The sequence below is a fragment of the Mus musculus genome, chromosome 14 (assembly GCF_000001635.26).
Source record: "Mus musculus strain C57BL/6J chromosome 14, GRCm38.p6 C57BL/6J".
In the NCBI taxonomy this organism is placed as follows: Eukaryota; Metazoa; Chordata; class Mammalia; order Rodentia; family Muridae; genus Mus; species Mus musculus.
In genome coordinates, this window is record NC_000080.6 from 119,877,858 (window position 1) to 119,902,106 (window position 24,249).

Here is a 24,249-nt window from a genome sequence, read left to right on the forward strand (position 1 = left end):
ATGTGAAGGTCAATATCTCCTGGGCTCAGGGCTCAGCTGGACAAAAAATGAGAAAGGAAAAGATGTCTGAGTACCTGCTAAGCATGATTTCTTTACTCCTTAATCAACCCAGAGGTGCACAAACTGGTTACACTCCTGATGCAACAGGTAAGAGCCACTCCAGAGGTCATGCCTTTCCTGCCACGATGGACTGCACCTTCAAACCATCAACCAAAATGAATCCTTCCTCCTTTGAGTTGCTGTTGGTCGTGTTTGTCAGAGCAATGAGAAGTGCAGCTAATAAAGCTAGGAGATTAATGGGAAGATAGTATATGTACATAAATACTCGGTATGCAGTGATTCATATCCCAGGCAAGGTGAAGCAGGTGTAAGATTTCATAACACTGCTTGGAATGGCATCCAGCTTATATTTAATAAACTACTTATCTCTAGAATTTCCCATTCCATATTTTCCTCTAAGTAAATGTGCTCTTCAATAATTTCTTGTATATGTGTGATGCACTATGGATATTCTCATAACCCACCCTGGCCCCATTATCTCCTCTCTTCTCTATCCAGCCTCTTCTTCCTCCTTTTAAATCTCTTTTCCACATTTACACTTTTTATTTTGCTTTATGACCCACTGAAGTTAGATAGAGCCACATGTATCATCAGGGGTTTAGAACTATCCTTTGGGTCTTGTGGCCCCATTGGTGAGCCTACAACAAAAGACAATGAGTGCTCCTCTCACAGAACCACCAAGTAAACAGTGGTTCAACCTCACAATGCCCTCCCTAGCCCATGCCTGACTGCAGACAGGCCCTCTCTTATGCAGACCAAGTAGAGGTCACTTCAGTTCCCATTGAGACCAGGACTTCAACAGCTGTGTCATGCCCCCTCCCCCAATAGCATTTCCTAGCCCCTTTTTACTATCTTCTATATCTTAGATTCTTTTCAATCGCTTTTCTACAATGTTATCTGAGTATGAGGGAAGGTGAACAAAATACGTTGCATAAGGCTCAGCACTCAATCACTGATTTCTCACTCGAGCACCTATGAATCTCTACATTCACTGTTGCTCATTACAAAGAGAACACTTCTCTAATTAAGACATTAAATAGAATTCGTATGTGGGTATAAATCTAAGTATTGAGAAGGAAGCTTAGTACTGTTTCAATTTAGTAAATAAAATAGAATAAAATAAAATAATAGTAAGTCACTTCAGGGCCCTCTTCTTAGGGATAAGTTCCTGACTGGATTTACAGTAGTAGACATGAATTTCTTCTTGTAGAACAGGCACACATCCACTCAGAGAATACCTGGTTACCTCTATGACATTTATAACATTATTAAATCTCTGATAAATTCTTTCCCAGTAGCTTAGTATGGTAGTTTGTAGGTTTCATAACTGAGTAGGACCAATTGTATCTATTCTCGTTCAGAAAGAGAACCTTAGGCACTATGAAAGACAGGCACCAGGGGTAGGTGTTTACAGTTCAGTTACAGCTTTGGTTTCTTCATATATTGCTACAAAAGTGTATGGTGTAGTAGGGTGTAAAGAACTTCAAAGCGTATACTCTTTCCATTCCTCATGGTTGCCCACTAGTTCTAGACTATTTATCACTCTGAAGACATTGGGACTTGGGAGAATTAAGCTTAAGTCTCATGAAACTTTGTTCAGAGCATCAGGTAATTTTATACTCTGAAGGTTAAGAAAAGTCCCCAGAGTAAAGTTCTCCTAAGTCCAAGCTACATATAATCAAAAGGACAAGCTGCACAGGGCAAAAACTTGTTTCTCCATAGAGGCAAATAAACATAACAATTGCCAGATAATCTAAACTGAACTCTCTCTTCTCTGCTACATCTGGGAAGGGCACAAAAGAGCATTCCAAGGACAACTCCAGGTTTTGAAGAAACTGAGCTCACAGGAGTCTTGTCTTATTTTCTTGGAGTTTTCTCACATGCACTCAGAGTTCCCCTCACAGAGCTCCATCTTTGGACTGTGTTCTGACACTTGACAATATGGCTATATTGTTGAAGACACTGATATTTGTGAGTTCCAACAACAATGAGTAACTGAAAGCCATGAAATATAAAATAGCACACTCTTCCATTCTTGGACTGTGTTCACACTAGGCAGTATGATTACTGAAGACAATATTTAATATTTATGAGTTCTACCAACCATGAGTAACTAAAACCCATAGAATATAAAATAGTGATAAGATGGTATATTATTGTGCCAAAAATAACACTGAAAAGGTGACGGATTTATTGAAAATCTGTCAGTATAATTATATAGAATATAAATTTGTGAACCAATAAAAACAAAATAATCCAATGTAATTTGCTTTATAAACAATGTTAATTTTTATGATGATTTTAGGTAATTTGGAAAATACAAGGTATTTAGAATCCATACATTATAGAGTCTAAGACTGTTTTGATCTACTTCCAAATTTTTATGCAGTAGCAATTAAAGTAAAGTTTTAAATAATACGTGTCTTGGGAAATTGGCATCATATAATTCATGCAGTGGAAATGCATATATTAACATATTAACCATGATATGAAATATAATTTTAATAGATGCATGCAATTTTACTATTCTTACATTTTTTTTAGTAGTTGTTGGTTTTTCAGAATATTTTCCAGAAAATAGGTGTCCCTGAAATGTACATATCTATACTTAAGGAGCATCTATATGTTTGTTGTTGTTACAAAATACTCCAGCACAAGCTGGATTCAAACTCTTACAACCTTACTGCCTCAGCCTTGAAAACATGATATCAGGCATCCGTCACCAAACCCAGCATATCCATATTTTACATCATCTACAGAAAAGACAGAGAGCTGCTTTGGTGACAACTTTTAAAAACTTGCAAAGAAAATATTCAATATTGTCAAAATAAAAAGATATGTGAGAAAAAAATAAAAAGATCTATCCTTAAATAAAAGAAAATAATATGCATCACTCCAGAACCTCCTCCTCCTTCCTCAGGAGCAATGGACGTAGCCAACATTCCCAAGATGGCTATTGGCTGCTGTTTCCCTGGTGAGTCTCTATCAAGCTTTATCCCCAACCGGAGATACGCTTCCCCCATATGCTGGGGACTCGGGCCACACTAGAAATCTTCCATAAAAGCAGAATCCATGTCTTTTATCAAAACCACTTCCAGAAGATTAATTTAGCTTTAAAATGTCTAAGGGCAAAACTGACAACTCTGTTGGAAACATCCTGTCCCAGTCTCCTTACTGTACTTTCTTCTGCCCCAGGGGCTTCCCAGCAGCCATCCTGCCTCTCTGCCTCTCTCCTGTAATTCTCCTGCTCCTGCCCACATGATCCCCAACAGTTTTCCACTTGTTCTTCATCCTGTCTCTCCTCTGCAGTACACTGACCTGGCCTCTGTAGCCTCTGCCTGGGTCTTCTCTTTGTTCTAGAGCTTAGAGACTGACCTTCTGTCTTTTGGACTCTGCTATGTTTTAAGATGTTATTTTCACATATTTTATCCAACATTTAAGATGTTATTTTCACATATTTTATCCAACATTTCTACTTGTTTATGGCTCAAAGAGGTTATAGCTCAGTGGGTCAAGTTACCAGAGAAGTGGCTGCTCTTACATTTTTAATCTTTCCTTTGAGTCTTTTGATGTCTGGATTTCAATACATTTTTTTCCCAATTTCTAGATTCTGGAAATTTTTCCTAGTTAATTTCAAGTATTTTTAAAAGTTGTTTCATCTTTTTTCTTTGTTTTTTTTTTCATCTTTTTTCATGAAACATTCTGATCTTATTCATTTCTTTTAATGATATTTTCATTTTACTATTCAGATATATGTGAATATATGTATCTATTATTGTATGTATATATGTATATATATGTGTGTACTGGCTAGTTTTGTGTCAACTTGACACAGCTGGAGTTATCACAGAGAAAGGAGCTTCAGTTGAGGAAATGCCTCCATGAGATACAACTGTAAGGCATTTTCTCAATTAGTGATCAAGGGGGAAAGGCCCCTTGTGGGTGGGACCTTCTCTGGGCTGGTAGTCTTGGGTTATATAAGAGAGCAGGCTGAGCAAGCCAGTAAAGAAAATCCCTCCATGGCCTCTGTATCAGATCCTACTTCCTGACCTGCTTGAGTTCCAGGCCTGACTTCCTTGGCGATGAACAGCAGTATGGAAGTGTAAGCTGAATAAATCCTTTCCTCCCCAACTTGCTTCTTGGTCATGATGTTTGTGCAGGAATAGAAACCCTGACTAAGACAATATACATATATTTTTATTCATATATATTTTAATATTCATATATATGTATAGTAAGAGACACTTTTTTCTTATTTCACATCTAAATTTTCCCTTTAAAACATTTTATTATTAACGTGCATTCCTTCTATAAACCAATGAGCCTCATAATGACATTGTTTCTTGAGTATTTCTTACTCCCTGAGACACCACTGCATATTATCCTCTCCTATCCATCCTTCTTCTAGCAGTCCTATGCATCTTTGAAAGCATTCAGGTCACATATATGAGTGCATGTATATATAGTAATCTAGATTCCACATATCAGAAAATAATGTGTGTTAGTTGTCATTCTAGACCTGACATATCTTGTGTAATATCAGGGTTAACAATTCCATCCATTGTCTCCTGCAAATGACATTATTTCTTTCTGCTTGGTATCTGTGCAAAACTTGGTTTTCTTTATCTGTACATCAAATGATAGGCATCTAGACTGAATCCAAAGCTTAGCTAATTAAGGCACATGCAATTTACCTGGACGGAAGGCAGGTGTCTTTGCTGTATGCTGACTTGGACTCTCAGAGTATATTCCAGACAATGGTATAGTAAGATTACTTCCTGGCTCTGATTTTAGTTTTCCGACACATATCCATAATGACTTCCATAGTGGAAGCACTGGGTTAATCTTACATTTATAAGTGGATTTCTCAGCTTAATATTCTTCAATTTCTGTCACTGTTAATTTCATTTTTAAGTCTCCATTTCAAATATCTTTCACTGACTATAGCTTTGTATATTTTAGCATTTCATTTTTATATTCACTTTCTATTAAAGTTTATCCCAGTATGGACTAGTGTTATCTATTAACCATTGTTTTACTTTATTTTAAAGCAAAACTGTTTTGGTTTTATTACTTTTAACCAATGCATTGGGTTTAAATATCTCTACTTACACAACTTTTAATTTTTGGACTACATTGAGCCTCCTTTAGAGCTTTGCACGTTGATGCATTGTGGTGAAGCATTCATAGATGCCTGGAAATGCCATCTAATTGTCATATTACCTTATTAAGTTCTACACAGTCACCTATATACACATGTATAATGTTATACAGTCCACAACAGTGTATTATAAATCTTTATATTCAATTGTTTTAATTCTACTAACATCAATGATAAGAATACATTTATTTGTGTATGTAAATGTACCTTATCAAAGACAGAGATGGCACAGCTATAATTGAGAATCTACTAATTAATGACCATTTTTATCTTATGTGTTTGATTACCTGTGGGTGTTCATTACTTCCACAACATTTATTAGTGAAACTACCCTTCTCAATATAAAATTATATTTTGTATCATTTAACATCATTTTATCTTAAATCCTCTGTATTGTTATTACTATTACTATTACTATTATTACTTTAAAGTTACAATGTTGGGAATCAAAGTAGGGCCTTGTACGTATAGTAAGCCAATTTTCTATCACTGAACTACACTCAGTTTTAGTTTTATTTTAAACATTTCTTAATTTACAATAAACATATAGTTTAATTTTCTTAACGTATGTTTCTTTGTCTTTTAGTTTGAAATTTATTACAATTATTAATGTAATTGTTGATAATTACTATGATTCCTAGAGGTTTGGCTTTCTGTGTTTCTCATTCAGTTTTATTTTCTGTTATGATAGGAAGTGATTTCCGTGGGATCAGTGTTATAAATCCAACACATCAGGTGGATTTTTGTGTGATTTGAAGATGCGTAGATGCATCTGCTTTTGTTTGTCTACTTCTAATTGTAGGTCTGTAATAGCATCTTTACACTTCAAATAACCTGTGACTTTAGGTCCATATCATTATTGCAATTGTGATATATAATAATATGTAATATTACACTCCTTAACACCACATCTGTGGCAAAAGGAGGTAGGATGGGGAGTGATCAGCAACTGACATCAGCCACCCTAAGTCAGAAACAATTTTCAAAGCCAAAGTTCTCATGGTTCTGGTAAATGCTTGCTTGTGACTGATCATTTAAATTATTCAAACAGTTGTTGCATGTGAAATAAGAAGACATGAAGATGAAGAGGAAATTAAGACCTCACAAATTAGTGTTTGAATGCCGAGGAGACGGCTTGCTTTCAGGATGTCAGCAGTTCCTATGAATAATGTTTGTTCAGCGGGAGGAAAATAATAAAGAAATGAAAATTTTATCAGAACCTCAGAAATGTAACTGTTTCCAAGGTTAATTTATGACCAGCTAAACTCATTGTAGTGTTTGCAAAGGAAATGAAAAAGAAATCTTCGGGAATAGATAACATTTTTTTTCTTAATTGAGGAATATAATTTTAAACTATTTCTGAGTAAGATCGCTAGTGGCTTTGACATCAAGCTGCCAATGAATACAGCACCAGAACAGAAAGTTATTTCCTGGGCAGGAGAGATAGTGACTTTACAAATCCAGAGCACTTCCTTTATCTAGGGCACTGCCAGGTGCTAATGCCCTCCTTGCCTGTCTCACTACAGGTGTTAGATGACAAGAAGTCATTAAATCCTTGCAAATCAGGGCATCACTCCCAGGAAGCCTGCCAGTTAAGTTCCAAGCAGAAGCGCATATATAACTGTTCTGAGAAGTCACTGGTAATGGTTGCTTCAGCATGTACAGCTGTGAGTCACATGTACAGCGTCTGATCCCTTGCCACCCCTCACTGCTCCCAACCTGAACACAGAAGCAGAACACAAGGGTTAGCTCAGACTTCGCTAGGGTCTTCACTGTCTAAGAGAGACAGCCATCTTTAAATGAGATTAAACAATTCAGAAAGAGGTGTGGTGCCTTTGGTATCATGCCATGGTGCGGCACAGCTTGGCGTTATTAACGATTTTCTTATAGATCATTGGACCGAGAGTAGAGTTGTAAGATTCCGAATGAGACATGACTGTTCCACATGTGAACTCCCAGAAGCTGTGCTCACCTCACAAAACCTGCACAAAATCAAGCCCGCTAACAACTCCAGCAAGGGAGGCACTCATGGAGCCCCACTTCTAGCTAAGGAAGTATTGGCATTTGAGGGCGGCTGGATAAGGAGACACACTTTGCTTTGGCAGTGTGGCCCCTGGAAGATTGCCCATGCCCCAGTGGGTGACCCACATCCATACGCACTGATAGAACCCACTAATCTATGACTTGGCTGAGCATCTGTAAAGATTCCACAGGATTCTACTATTTTCTCGATCTGTTGTCTGCAGTGATCACAATTTAAGCCTTTCCGTTATTTTCCTCTATTGTTTCTTGTTGAGAACTGCCTTAGTTGGGATTTCTATTCCTGCACAAAACATTGTGACCAAGAAGCAAGGCTGGGGAGGAAAGGGTTTATTCAGCTTACACTTTCACATTGCTGTTCATCACTGAAGGAAGTCAGGACTGGAACACACACAGGGCAGGAACTTGGAGGCAGGAGCTGATGCAGAGGCTGTGGAGGGATGTTTCTTACTGGATTACTTTCCCTGGCTTGCTCAGCTTGCTTTTTTATAGAACCCAGGACTACCAGCCCAGAGATGGCACCACCCACAATGTGCCCTCCCACCCTTGACACTAACTGAGAGAAAGCCTTAAAGCTAGATCTAATGGAGGCATTTCCCCCAGGGAGGCTCCTTTCTCTGTAGTAACTCCAGTTTGTGTCAAGTTGGCACACAAAACCAGCCAGTACTGTTGGCTCCAGAGTACTGAAGATCAGAGGCCTCTCTGCCATGTTTGATTCTGTACCAAAAGCTGAAGATCATAAGAGTGAAGGCTGAGCCTCTGCATGGTCTTCACTTATTAATGACACTGACTTTGGTGCCTACAACAGGGGTTCTCTATGGATGCATATCTGATGAGTGAATAGGGTAAACAAAATCATCAATGGGAAAATGAATGGAACACTTCTTTTGGAGTAACTTAAATCCCATAAAATCTATGTCCTATTTCCTGATGGATAACAACTAGAGAGTGATAGCTAAGTTCCTATTTATAAAGAACAGCTACACCCAAATGCCTTCCTTACACCCCAACAATTCAATTTATCCAAACTGAAGTTCACTTTGTGAGAAGATTCTACCCTCCTATCTGTGACATCTTGGCACCCAGCTCCATCATATGCTGTAAACTAATGGGATTGCCCGAAATACTTTCTAGCAACAACCCTAGAGCACATTGGTGCCATTGTTTCCAGAGCTCTTGTCCTGCTCTCTGTACCATAACCTCCACCTCCCATGTAGACTTTCTCCCTGACTCACCTTGCTTACCAATGGAGCTTTCTACAGTTGTTCTATTTTTATTCATTATGGAATTACCAAGGCATTATAAACTATTTCCCTAATTAGAAATTACCACAGACAATGAAATAAAAAGAAGAATCACCTAATGACCATTTAGCAGATCAATACTAGAATTAGAATCCAATATAATCTGCAGTCAGTTACTTCAAAGATGAAGCCCGACTTTGACCACACAACTTTGTTCCCCCAATACCCAAAATCTCTCAGCCCAACTTCACCCTTATCAGTATTTCTTCATGTATTTTGAAGTCTAACCTTGTTTAATGGTAACATCTGACCTTAACACAAACACTGCATGTTCTCCATATAGAACCAGTCTCAAATTTGTTTCTTGATAAATCTGTCTTATATTCAATTCTTATGGAATTATTGGAGAATTATCCCACGTGGACTAGGGAGAAGTTAATGAGGTGGTTATTGAACTGGTGGGAATGGAGTTAAGATGATAGAATGTGAAAGCACCAGTGACCTTGTTATCCTGCGGAGTCAAGGCCACATTGACTGAGCACACGGTTCTTTTCTTCATCCAGTGTAGTAGGGAGAGTGAGGGGGAAATGCAGGGATTACAGGAGGAGTCTAGTGTACTACACACCATGCAATGATCCCAGATGAAGACAATTCAGTCGGACATTCAGGTACCGTCATAACTGTGGTGGCTTCAATAATGACTACAGGCTCACATAGTGGACACTTAGTCATTAAGTGTGGCATAATTTGAAAACATTAGAAGGACTTGGGGGTGTGGTGTTGTTAGAAGAGTTACTTGGGGTGGACTTTGAGGTGTCAAAAGCACATGCTAATCCCAGTGGCTCTCAGATAACTGCTCCAGCATATGCCTGCATGCCACCATGCTCCCTGTCATGAGGATAATGGACTAAATGCCTTAAATTATATGCAAGCATTTAATTAAATGCCTTTTCTTATAATGATTGTCTTGGTCATGGCGTTTCTTCTCAGCAATAGAACAGTGACTGAGACAACAGTGAAGTCACAGAAGATAGTGACTGTAAGGTTTTGTGTGATTGTCTTGTGTTATAACAGAGAAGTTGTGCATCCGGTGCTCTGGGGAAACTGTGCCCGGCTCTCAACTCGCTTTTGGAATGAGAATGTATTTGACCACTTATTGTTCACCTCAGAAGAGTTTGTCCACCCAAGGGACTGAAGTTGGGGAGGTTTGTTTGTCCTGTGTAATTTTAGCATTTCCATATCTAATTCTAAAGAACATGAAACACTAAGCCAATATTTGGTTAACCGAAATATCTACGTCTCTCCTCCTGCTATCTTTGCTTTTTTTCTTCTTCCTCCTGAATTGAATAGGAGCTTATCATGAAGCAAAAGATTTCACTTTGAGTTTGCCTTTTTTTTTTTTTAGTTTCTTTTCCTACTTTAGGACTCACTATCTTGTTAGCATGTGGTTCCTTGACTGTCTATGGATTTCTTTGATGAAAGCCTCAAGGTAAATTGGTTCACTTTACCTCCTGAGATGGTAATTTAGATAGACAAGGAGAACCAGACTCCTGAGCACTCTCATTGGCCTTTCATGATCAAATCTTCCCGTAAACAATCAGAAATGGGCAAATGTGATGGGTTAACCCTTTGCTAGCAAAAAGAAGTCATTCTTAGGCAGAAGCACTGCAGAATGCTCACTTAGTCCCACCATTATCTCCGAGAAGACCTATTCACAAGGCCACCAGCCTTTGTTAGTACTGAGAATCATAATCACAAGAAGGTTCTGGTAGTTGTCCACTCTTCTGTTTCCACTCTTTAATATGGGGACTCATCTCAACTCTATGAATACTTCCGGCTCAAAGTCTCAGCCATGACTAATGCCACTTCTAAACACACATCCCTCGGATCAGTTTTGTTGAACCGGAGAAATCTTAGGAAGAGGTACATGCTTATCCTGGAAGATGCTGAGGATTTTAGAGGTCAAACAGAATATAAGTTAATAGAAAATTGGCTCACAGTTATCAGTAGCATAGTCTTCCTGTCTCTCAGAATACTCTTCTGTGGGAGGTCCAGAGCTAAAGGAAAACCATTGAGCCCAGGAGGACTGTTAAGCTATTCTGCCAAGTGATGTTCATGTTCAGTCCGTGGACCTCAGCTATAGAGAAGTAGCTGACAGTCTTTCCTCCCCAGACCTAAAGATGAGGACTAGAGAGTGAGACTGCTGGAGAAGGCAGAGAAGGTAGTTGGCATCTACTTGTGATAATCTTCGTTGATTAGCATGGGATGTGTCTCACGTTCTTTCAAACAGCTGGCCTCTTTTAGATGTATGCAAATTTATGGATTTCTAAGAATCCTATTGAAATATGAATGACCAGGAACTCTATCTTCATCTCTATATTTCCAAGCTCTAAAAATGTAAACTCTACAAGAATATCAAGATGAACACAACTGAACAAAATCCTTGGCTCACGTCACGTTGCAAGACTAACATGTAACAGACTTTATCTCTTATATGAGAGTAAGCTGGATGGAAGAGTGGTATATTAGTTACTTAATCATTGTTGTGACAAAGTACATGTGAAAAGCAACCCCAGGAAAGGGGGATCAGAGTTTGTGCAGACATCAGAGCAGAGAAATCATGGCAGCAAGCTTGAGACAGACGGTTACATGGCATTTGTCCTCAAGAACCAGAGGACATTGAGAGCTGGTGCTTACCTCTTTCTCCTTTTAGTTCAGCCCAAACTTCAGCCCAAGGTGTCACCCATATTTTAACCTCAACTAACCTAGTCTAGAAACTGTCTCACATGCACACATACACACACACACACACACACACACACACACACATGTGTTTCCTAGATTATCATAGAATCTGACAACTTGACAATCACTGTTAATTATTTAAAAGCACATATTGTGACTAGCAGTATTTGCACCACTGGGGAGCTAAACGATGCTTCAGATTTTGTTCCACATCTATCCTGGTCATAAATCTGTGAAATGTTGCTTCACCTACACAACCATCTACCTCCCAGATGCACTGTATTCTCAAAGAAGCTTGCACATTCTTCTTGTCCCTTCCAACTTCACAACCAATTCACATCTCAGCACAAGTCAACTGCTCTTAGGGATGTGGAGACATGCTCACTCTCCCTAAATCTTGCAGTCTCTGCCCTGGTTTCAGTGTTAACCATTCGATTACATTATATGTTCCCAACAGAGCCTACTTCATATCTTTTACCTAGCAGGGAGAGTAAGAATCTCCATTAGATGCAAAGATGGCTAAAATTCATTTATATGGGCTACATAAACTAGAAGAAAATGTATAGTGTTAAATATTCCTTTTATTTTTGTAAACAATACAATAACATACATAGTAAACTATAAATATAAAGAAATACAAATAGGAGTTGGTGTGATACCCTGGGACAGATCTAGCCAAGAACTCAGCCACTGACAACTTTATTTAATGGTATTGGGTCACTACCAAATGCTCTCTCTACTCGTCTTATAAAATAAAGATGCCTACCACCTTAAAGTCATTTAGTTCTTTCTTTCCCTTTAGCAAGCAAGCATAGCTGCTCACGACCGTCCAACATCCCATGTATTACTCTTAGAGGCTTGCATGTGTCCTTGCCAGTGGTTTACTCTACTGCCTAGTTTTATGTCAGCTTAACACAAGATAGAATCACTTGGGAGGAGGGAACCTCTATTAAGAAAATGCCTCCATAATGTCAGGCTGGAAGGAAGTCTTATAACATTTTTCTTAATTAGTGATTGATGTGGGAGGGCCCTGTCTATTGTGGGTGGTCCTGGGGCTGATAATCCTATATTCTATGAGAAGGCAGACTAAGCAAGACATGGGGAGAAATCCAGTAAGCAGCACCCCTCCATAGCCTCTGCATTAGCTCCTGCCTCCAGGTTCCTGTCCTGTTTGAGTTCCTGTCCTGACATCCTTCAATGATGAACAATGCTATAGAGGTATAAGATAAATAAATCCTTTCCTTCCCAAGTTACTTTGGTCATGGTGTTTCATCACAGCAACAGTAAGCCTGACTAAGACTTTTACAATCAATGGTAAATGTACAAACAGAAACAAAGCTCACACATTTCTCTTCTTGCTAAGTTTGTAATTTTCCATAATCTAGCCATGTGCTATGGATAATTAAGCTCCAACATCACTTGTTAAATAATCTTTTGCAAAGCACAAACTATTGTAAATGTCCTTCCTTTTCCTCTGCATCTAACATAAGACAAAAATCCTTCTTCTATGTCTATGATCACTTTTCAGGCTTATTAGATCTCTACCACACACAAGCATTTCTCCACCAACTAAATGAAGCAAACAATACCAGACTGATGTTAGACTGTCATGATTCACCAATGTGTCAGTGCCTCTCTCTCTGGGAGTTAAAGGTTATATTGTACCGCTTCACTGAACAATGGAACGCAAATTACATCAGTGTGTTACTTCTAGGCTGATGCATTAAGAGCAAGTATTAGGAGCCCAGGAGATGGATCAACACTTAGAGAGTACTTGCTGCTCTTACAGAGGACCTGGGTTTGCTTCCCAGCACCCATAGCTCTCAACTGCCTATAACTTCAGTTCCTGGGAGTTTTCTTCTGGCTCCATCTACCTACATTCATGGGATGCATACAAATACATACAATACAGGTACACGCATATACATACAATAAAATAAATGAATTAAAAAAATAGCACTACTTGTCTTTCCTTTTTCCCACAGATCATGATGTTCAGAGGATGTCTGAGGCACCAGCGACTGCCCAGGTTGGGTGACTACAGGAAAGTTACATGGTGGTATGAGCCTCACCTGACCTGTGGCAAACAGACGACAGCATGCCTTCAGATTTTTGGTTTTGTTATTTTGGCACTGAAATGTTTGTAACTTACCACACGTGATGCAGAGTCAGACATTAATGATTGCCAGAAGGATGGAAAATATAAATATATCATAGCTTTGCTTAATGTTCTAATTTCATTTCCGTGGCAACGATAAAACAACAGTAACAGAAAGCAACTTACGAAAGGAAGGGAAAATCCCAGGCTACCGCACATCATTGCCAGAAAGTCAGGGATTCAAAGCACAAACTGGTCACAGCCATATTCTAGAGAAGGAAAAAATGAATCAATGCACGCAGCTTGCTTTTGTCTCTTTTTTCCTCTTTTATACAGTTCAAGAACCCCTGAGTAGAGAACGGTGCTCACCATGATGGCTCAGTCTTCTTGTATCAACTAAAAATCAAAACTATCTCTCATAGACATCCCCATAGCCAGGATGTCTTCCTTGCTTCAAACTTTCATCCCAAGCGATTCTTGGCTGCGTCAAGTTGACAATTGAAGTTAATTGGAAGACCTAGATTTAGTATCGCCTATTTCTTTAATTAGGCGGGTTATTTAAACTTTGGAGTCTCTGCTTCTGCCCAGACTGTTTCACAGAGCCATTAGGAAGAATGGAAACATAGTAACAAGTACTGCTCGGTTAAAAGGGCAGATCCCAGATACAATGACCCTGCATTACTATGGGCAGTTGAGGCATGACTGATCTGTTAACTGAGTATGACTAAGGATATTGATAGGCAGTAGATAATAAGAGGGGCTGTACCTTAAGAGCTAAATTACAACAGTGTTAAGAAAGTCTAGGGTATGGGGCAGACATTTTCAATGTGTCAGTGGGTAGAGATAAGAGTACAACTATCCACTATGAGGATGGCTGGAATAGGAAATGCAAAAGCAGTGGGATCCATGAGCTTAGGTGTATTGGGACACAAGGTAGTACAACTATATGTTCTTTAACAATGTCACAGTACCCTTTGAGAGTATGTGAGATATAGATAGATAGATAGATATTAGATAGATAGATAGATAGATAGATAGATAGATAGATTCTAATACATATACATACATATATATTATAATATATATGTACTCCTTATGTGCATTGTCTTAGGCAGAGTTTGTATTCCTGTACAAAACATCATGACTAAGAAGCAAGTTGGGAAGAAGGGTTTATTCAGCTTACATTTCCACATTGCTGTTCATCACCAAAGGGAGTCAGGACTGGAACTCAAGCAGGTCAGGAAGCAGGAGCTGATGCAGAGGCCATGGAAGGATGTTCCTTACTGGCTTGCTTCCCCTGGTTTGCTCAGCTTGCTTTCTTATAGAACCCAAGACTACCAGCCCAGGGATGGCACCAACCACAATGAGCCCTCCCACCCTTGATCACTAATTGAGAAAATACCTTACAGCTGAATCTCATGGAGGCATTTCCTCAAGGGAGGTTCCTTTCTCTGTTATAAATCCAGTTTCTGTCAAGTTGACATACTAAACCATCCATTATATGCATATATATATATATATATATATATATATACACACATATATATTCTTATATATCATATCTCAAATACTCTCATATATCTGATACCATATATATATAATACATCACATACTCTCAAATGTCCCCTATTGAGGTCATTGTCATATTCTATCTCTGCAATGAAAAAACAAAGGCTCTGACATGTCCAGTAGCATCACCTCTGTAATCAGAATACAAGCAGGCCTGTGTGACTTCAAAGCCCATCTCCCTCTGGCTGGCCTCACTTCGGCTTCTTTGAAGACAGCATTGAAGTGGCATTTTCCATCACATACGAACCTCAAGTGCCAGTGGCGTATTCCATTAAAGACCATGCCCTTTCTGCTTCTCTCCCAAATTAGGTGGTTAAATTTTCTCTTCACCCAGGCCTTTGGCAGCTCCCAGTGCCTGTGGGGCCTAATTGAGCTGGAGTCTCCCTGGGGCTCCGCTCTGCTATTCCTGATGAGTAAGGGGAGAGGGAGCGAGAAGGCCACCATTCTCATTAACAGAGGACCCCCCACTTGTCATCGCTCTTACAGCCATCATCGATATTTTAATTAACCATCTTTGCCATTGGGCCTGCAAATAATTGTCGCAGCACCGTTCATGACACAACTATGTCTACTTTTAAAGGTACAGGTCTTCCCCTCCCTCAGCCCTTGCTAATTATGGCCAGAGTTGTTTAAACTTGGTGGGCAAGACCTGAGAGTCAGGTAGGATGTGACCCTCATTAACACAGGAGAAGATTACAAGCCTTGCTGCTATTATCTAAGCCCCAGGACCCCTTCTGAAAGCCACCACTTCCTAACACTTCCTAAAAGGGGCTGTTGAGCCTATGTAGACTTTACCCTGAAGAGAAAAGCTACACACACACACACACACACACACACACACACACACATATTTAAGCAGCAGGTAAAAAGCAAAGGAAGAAAGACCGCTCAATGTCTCACTGTGAAAAATCATTTATATGAAAAGGGTCTACTCTACTCATACAGACTGTAATGTACAGGCTCTCCTGAGACCGATTGGAGAATAAAATCACCTCAGTGGTCCGAGTTCACAGAAACACTGACTCTGGAGATGAACATGACAGATAGCCAAGCATAACACATGGAAATTTATAGAGGGGCATCTTAGAGAAAATGCTTTACAAAACTGTTCCCGGGTTCAGGATATGGGGCTATATTGTGACCACAGAGCTATAATGTGACCACAAGCAATGGTCATACACCCCTATTTCTGAAGCACAGTGTGACCTCACCATTTCTCATGGTATTCCCAAAGACCTTGAGAAAAGCAAAACTTTCTATCAATTCTTTCCCTTCTGCCATGGGTACCACATAGGCAAAGGCTCACAGGTTAAAAATTTATTTCCCAATGCAGCCATGTTCAGAGGTGAAGTTTTGTGGGTATAGAATATCATAAGAGCTTTTACTCTATCAGTTGGCTAATCCATTGCCAGACTCAAAGCTTGATTGGATAACTAGCAGGTAGAAAGTGGTTCAACAGCAGCCTGCCTAGAACTCTATTACCTGTCTCTCAGCACCATCTTGTATCTGTCTCTGATTCCCAGCTATCACCGTGTAAGCAGCTTTGCTCCTCTCTCCTTTCTGACATGAGCTTCTGCCCCATCACAGCCCAGAAACAATAGAGTCAGCCAGCCAAGGATAGAATAAAGCCATGAGCCAAAAATAAATCTTTCCTTCTCTAAGTTGCTGCTGTGATCCAGGACAAAGCAATCCAAAACTAACTCACACCTTCTCTGGTCAAATGTCAAGTCCATTTGTGGAGTCCTTCTTAAAGTAGCTCAGCATACCATTTTTCCATACCTATCCTTTCTAAGAAACAAACTGTCCAGTAGACAATGGCTAGTCTGTGTAGAAGTCAGGCTTACAATGTGCTTCAGCCTGCCCCATTCTCTAATCCTATTGGGCCAGGAGGCTAACTTGCCACCTATAATTCAAATCACAATCTCTCTCTCTCTGCAACCCAGGAAGCCATACATATACTCCTATAACATTTAACCACAATTGTCCAGGATATCATTGATAACTGGGAATTCTACTCATTCTTAATCCACTTCATTATAGGATCAACAAAAGGAAGGACAATGTGGAGAGCCGTGAGCAATTGCCATCACGAGCCTCTGCTGTGCCTAACTGGTAAACAAGTAATGTGCGCAGGTGCAAGAGTAAATTCGTGCCAAGTCACTGGCCATCCTGGGGCATAGTAGTGGGATGATGAGTGAGCAGCTAATCAGGAGCTGACACGTCACATGGAGGGGTATATAAGCAGCATAATTTTCTTTGTTCGGGGTTGTTCTTCTTTCGCCTATGCAATCAATGCTCTCCCAATAAACGTGTACAGAAGGATCCTGTTGCAGCGTCGTTCTTCCTGGCCAGTTGGGCGCGCGCAAGAGGACAACATATCCCTTAACCAATCACATGAGCCACACTGCATCTGGGTAACTGGAACAGCTACCCTAAATCAACAGCCTCTAAGTCAGGTCACATCTTTAACACCCGCCCCCTTGCCTTCCTCCTGTACTGCTTCTGAGTCCCCATCACATGCTGGTAAAGGCGGCTGATAGCCCTCACACTGTAGTAAGTTCTGAATCAGTAGCCATTATCTTTCCCATGAGAGAAAGTTCCCAGGTTTAATAACTTCCTGGTTCATTACAAATGACTCTTTGTTTCATATTCTCCAAAGCCATCCCAGGCTAATTAGTACATTAATCATTGACTGTGATAAAAATCATTCCATATTATCGAAGCTTTATCTTAGCTTGTGTGTGTTAATGAACATGTGTGTTGTTGAGCCCAATGCTACTGTTCTCATGATCCCTCAAAGATGCAAGATCCCTCCAGGGACTAGGATCTTCTGCCCACTTAGTAAGTCAGAAACTGCTTCCCAATCAGTGGTGGTCAGCGGATGTCATGTGTGGTGCAGACCCAACACACTGCAGATTGGACCCAAGGCCTCTGTTCCTCCAGTCCCTGTTTCTTGTTCCTTACTGTGTGTGTCTCTCTCCCGAGGGAAGCCCACAGCCTCACTCACAGCTGCCTTCACCAAAGTGAACACCACAATGAGAAAGTGCTAGCCAGATGGAAGCTACGGTCTTACAATTCAAGTTCAGGAGCAGCACCCATCACCTCACCTGTATCAGCTCAAACAAAGAAGCTTGTCAGAGGAGCTAACAACCAAGGGCATGCACACAGGACGGGAAGATCACTAGCAGGCCTTTTGGAGAACTGCCTAGTATGGTTAGCCAGAGAATATTTAGCCTGCTGTCGTCCACCGTTTCTGAGACTCTTTCCACATGAATTTCCCCTAATCTTCCTCCCTCTTTTCTTCTCGAAACTTATCAGCAAATTCCTTCTCTTCTTTCATTTCAGTAAACAGAGGCAGCCTTTTTCTTGCTCAAATTATTTCAGACCACTTTTACTTTCCCTTTCCCAATTCCTGTAAGAGCGACAGAGTGGGAAGTGCTTTTTATAAGCTCAAGGGAGGTGGTTTTTGCCTCAGGCCAAGGCTGCGGCTTAGGTTCCCATCTGTCCTCGCCTATCTTCAGATCACCAGACACATTTCAGTGCTGCCTGGAATCCTGCCTCGGGCCATTGGTAGGATCATCTGGGTCAGCGAATATAAAGTCCCCCTGCAAAAGCTGAGAGTGATTGATTTATGACTTCCTAAATTAAGGATGCTTCACCTTCCCAGCTGGGTGGCTTTGATGTTTTTAATTGCACTGAGATGGAAATTAAAGTATATGACATACAGTGTTCAGGTCTTGAACACAGGTATTCTGAACTGTCCCGACAAAATGACAAGGACAGATACAAAGAAATTTTATCTCCAGCAACAATCAAGCTGCTCTGAATAATCAAAAGGAGTTCCTTCTACAGGCTGGTCCTTTTTAATAACACGTCCTGGGACAAAGGTTGGTGCCCACAATGAAATCTATCGATAACCTCCCCAGACTTAATCTTATAAGGCTCAAGCCGAATTTCCATTAGAGATTTCTTCTAATTTATTTGAGAAAGAAAATTTCCTTTGCAAATTTAGCTGACACCTTGCTAAGCTAAGGAAACTCAAGGAAGGAATTCATATATATCATTCATATGTCTTCAGAAAGCAAGAGAATTGACCTCAAAGTACCTTTGTGACGAAAACATAATACTAATAATCCCTAATCTTCTAAGGATAACCAAGGGAAACACCACATGACTCTTTGGTTGGTTGGTTGGTTGGTTGGTTTTTTGTTTGGTTGGTTTGGTTTGGTTTTTTGTTTGTTTGTTTTTGTTTTTGTTTTTTCGAGACAGGGTTTCTCTGTGTAGCCCTGGCTGTCCTGGAACTCACTGTGTAGACCGGGCTGGCCTCGAAATCAGAAATCCACCTGCCTCTGCCTTCTAAGTGCTGGGATTAAAGGCGTGCGCCACCACGCCCGGCTATCCCACATGACTCTTAAATGAAGTTAAATGTACTTTGTAGGATTTTCTTGTATCCTCATACTATACATTAAATGCAAGGGTGACTTGTATTCCTCACCCTTACTGGGGCAAAGACAAAACACCTAGTTAATGAGCCTGCTTCTAGAAAGTGGCCACTGCAGGAAGTTGCTGAACTTCCCACATCCCAAACAACCCTTCACTACCCATCTTCCATATTTACACGCGTTTCTTCTGGTCTGTTTTATCACCAAACATTTTGTTACTGCCCTCCTGTTCAGGTTTGGAGATCCTAGGATGGTGTAATGTCGAACCCATCCTTTGAAAGATCTAGAAATCCTCACTATAAAATGTGGTGGCTCAGGCTTGGTGTCTAGAGGTCAGGAATCCAAGGTCATCTCAACTACACAGCAAGTCTGAAGCAAGAATGAAGACACTGCCTCATAAAACAAATAAACAAGCAAACAAATAAGATAAATAAATAAATAAATAAATAAATAAATAAATAAAAATATAGCATTCATATCTTGTTTGGACCCTGCCTCAAACCACCTATCCAAAACATTTGTGAAACACCAATCAAAGGTCCAGTGTAAATATTTTTTTAGTTAAGATGATCACAATTCAACATTTTCATGTGTGTGCACACATATGTCTAGAATAAACCAGAGTATTTACAGGTGAAAATAAAAGCATGCAGTAAATGAAAAGCACTGTTACCACCCATTCCTAGCTGCACTCAACTTCCCAAGCAACAGAGCTAAACTGTGGGTTTTAATGACTGCTGTCCAGGGACCAGCGCTATCTCAAGAGAGAGACCTCAAGACCTTCTTACCTCCTGCCTTGGCTGATCTGCCTTCCTCCTGTCATGTTGTGATCACACCAAATGCATTTCATTCGTCACCAACTCCCATAGTGTGTGCTTCCTAGCTTTGGTCTGCACACGTCTCCTCTTTCCTGCCTTGTTATAAGAACCTACCATTTGCCCCATGTGCTCTGAAATCCCAGGGATTCAGATAAGGTAATACCATTGTAATCTCTTCTGGAATGAGACCTAAGATGCTTGATTTGACTTTCTCTTATATCCCTATAGAACTCAGTTAGCAAGTCCTGAAATAACCGAGAACTCTATCATCTTGTACCAACCCTCCGTTTCTGCCCCGCTGCCCTTATCAGAGCATCATGCCTGGGTCCCTGCAGTATCCTCCATCTGGTTTCAAATCATTCAGTTTTGGCCCTTACATCAGGCTGTCTGTCTTCATCAGAGTAGACAGAAAGAAAGGCTTATTTTGTTTATTTTTCCATTTTGTTTTAAACAAAAATCAGATCATATTACTCATTAATTAAAACCCTCCAAAATGTTCCCTTCTCCAAAACACCCCTTAAATCTATAATACTATATATATATATATGTGTGTGTGTGTGTGTGTGTGTGTATGTACATATACATATATATACATATGTTATAATGATATATATAGTATAATATAATTATATAATATATATAATAATCCTTGCTTTTCTTCCCTTTAACTTTTTCCATGCACCCCTACCACACACACACACACACACACACACACACACACACACACACTACTAAATATATAACTTGAACGTGATGCGTCTGTACAGTATTAACTGCATGTATTTGATTTCAAGGCTGACCACGTGGCATTGGTTCTTCCCTGTGGAAGATAACTTCGCCCACTCTCAGCATTCCTTGGTTGCCTGTACTTCTTATCTAGGGTTGAGACCCCATATTATATACACATATATATTACATATGTATATATAATGATTCAAGAAGCCCATCCGTATCTGTGCCTACCCCTCTACCTACTGACAGCCAGTTACCCTCCCTCACTCCAGCCATACCCAGCTCCTATCAATTCCCAGGTACCCAGGTTCACTCTAAGACCCAAAACTCCGTGTATGCTTTTCCTTCTGTCTGGAAGATTCTCCCTTCTTTAGTCCTGTCAAAAAAATAGCCAAATACCACCTCAATAGCAACACATCATTCCAACCCTGCCAGGTCTCACAACTTCTCCCTCTGATTCTTTTCTTTGGAGTTTATTATCACCTGACAGACCATAAATTCTCTTTGTATTATTGATTTGCTTGCAGCTTTATTTTTTTAAGTTTTAAAATATTTTGAATTAAAATAATTATGCCACTTTTCCTTGCTTTTCTTCCCTTTAACTTTTTCCATGCACCCCTACCACACACACACACACACACACACACACACACACTACTACTAAATATATAACTTGAACGTGATGCGTCTGTACAGTATTAACTGCATGTATTTGATTTCAAGGCTGACCACGTGGCATTGGTTCTTCCCTGTGGAAGATAACTTCGCCCACTCTCAGCATTCCTTGGTTGCCTGTACTTCTTATCTAGGGTTGAGACCCCATTCCCTCCCCCGTTCACTTCAGCTTGCCTATTGCTATCATCCTTGCTCATGTCTTGCTTAGGCAGCCATGCTGATGATGCATCATGAGTATAGTTTTTCTAACATTTCTAGGAGACAAACATGTCTAAATGCCCTTCCCTTGCCTCTGGTTCTCACAATGGTTCTGCTCCTGCTTCTGCTATATGATTCCTGTACCCTAGTTGTTGGAGTTGTATTATAGGCATACCAGTTGGGACTGGATACCCCTTGTTCTGTCCATCTTGTTTGGATGTGGGTTTTCTGTTCTGGTCTACATCTGTTGCAAGTAAATTTTTCCTTGGTGGGTGTTGAGACCTCTAATTATCTGTAAGTATAAGAATAAATATTTTGAATGCATTTAGAAATTATGCTTGTTTAGTAAAGTGGTGGTTATAAGTTCTCTCTAAGATCCATGGCTTCACTAGTCCTAGGTGGTTGGATAGGTTTCTAGCACCAGACTTGACTTCCTTCTTGTTAAGCAGGCTTAAGTCTAATTAGGAAGCTGTTGGTTATCACCAGGGTGTGTGTGTGTGTGTGTGTGTGTGTGTGTGTGTGAGAGAGAGAGAGAGAGAGAGAGAGAGAGAGAGAGAGAGAGGGAGAGAGAGAGAGACTATTGCACTCTTAGGGATCTCATGCCACACTGGTAGCTGTTGTAGTTCATAAGCTATATAGTACTTCTTCTTGTTTCTATCCCTTAGAAGTTTGCATGGTGTGGGAAGGAATCTTTAGAAGTTATTTTGTAAGGGGCATAAGGGATACCATAACTGGTAGTAGCACTTACAGTCCCAGCCCCCATATGGAAGCTTATAAGCATCTTTAACTCTAGTTCTAGATCATCTAACATCTTCTGACTTCTTTGCACACCAGGCACACATATGGCACACATACCTTCATGCAAGCAAAACACTCAATGTTTTGCGTTGTATGAATGATTTCATAACTGAAGAATCTCAGAACCTAACATATCACCTATTTCCTAATGAGTAATTAACACCCTGAATAAATGTGTGAACTGTGCATAAATGTGTAGCCCCCGTAGCAGATCATACCTCGTTCATCCTTGGCCTGGGCATGTTCTCGTGCTGTGTTGCTGCCTTTTTCCCAAATCACCATACTTGAAGCACATATGCACATATAGCATTGTATACATATTCCCTTGCTTGTGGTATTTTACCCTGTATCCTGCCCCAGTGTAAAAGCTCCATTCATATCCTTTCCTGTACAGCAGGGATGTAGGAGGCTACTTTCCTTTCTTGTTAACTTACTTCTTCCCTACCTCTCTCTCCATAGACCTGTACGCAGACCTTTGTTGTATTTTCTGAGATTACTCTGGTCATCACTCAAGTGTGGGTCTCCACTAACTTCTGAGGCCTTGTAATGGGAAAGGAATGACTTTGAAGACTGGTTTGTGTATTCTAAGTATATCAGAGAAGTGAGCATGGCTCCAGGCAAATCTAGAACAAATTCCAGAGATGTTTGAATGGTGGTTGATCTAGAATTTCGTAAATTTACCTCATTACAAAATGTTGCCTGAAAATATATTTTTTAAAATGTCTTTTTACAGGATGCATTCCCAATCTTCTAGATTAAAATTCTGCCAGGAAAGAATCCGGAAAACTTGGTTTATTACTAACAAACACCGCAGAGGAGTATTATGACTGTGTAAAATTTAGGGGAAATGTAGGCTGCTATAAACAGTACTTGAAGCAGTGCCTTGAAAGTCACACAGATTCACTTTATTCCTTTCCCTTACTTTAGATATTTTTTGGCTGTACGAGGGGAGTAAGTGTTTCAACACCAATTCCTCCTTTCAAAATTCTAGAGCAGAATTCTGAGCTGGTGGTTTCCTGGGCCTGAGGGAGCAAAGAACCACGGGTTCTTGTTCATGTTTTCTCATAGATTTGCAAGTTCACTTCCAGTGATGTGTCTTCTGTTGGCCTCAGTTCACCCATCTGTAAAATGAATAAGAAGCCACCTCCTCACAGGGGATTTGGAAGTTTAATTATAGTTTGAAATTCTTTGCATCTGTCAAGAAGTAAAGACACGCAAGATCTAATTAAGAGCAAGCTATGAGTTAGCATTCTGGGTTATCCTACCGTTAATGTCATATCTGCATTTAAATTCACAGATTAAAGAACCTCCAAGTTTTCATAGCTAGAAGCTCCCACACCGTGGAGCTCCAGTGCCAAGTCTATAGATTAACTATGCGTGCTGCGAATGGTAGATCATGAACGTTGGGACTGCATAGTAGATCTTGAGTAAATTCCAGATGTCTGACCCTGGGCTTCCTACTGTGTGAGAGTTTAGTTTTGCTTTTATTTGAATGTCGTTGTGCCCTGGTTCTTCCCTTTTGGAATAAAAAAATCATTTTACTTGGTTTTATTACCCAACAGAAACCCATGGTGGAGAAACTATTTTAGCAAGACTTTGAACTTTGAAAGAGACTTCACTTTTACAGTGTTAACATTTTAAGATTGTAAGACTTCTAAAGTTATGTTTA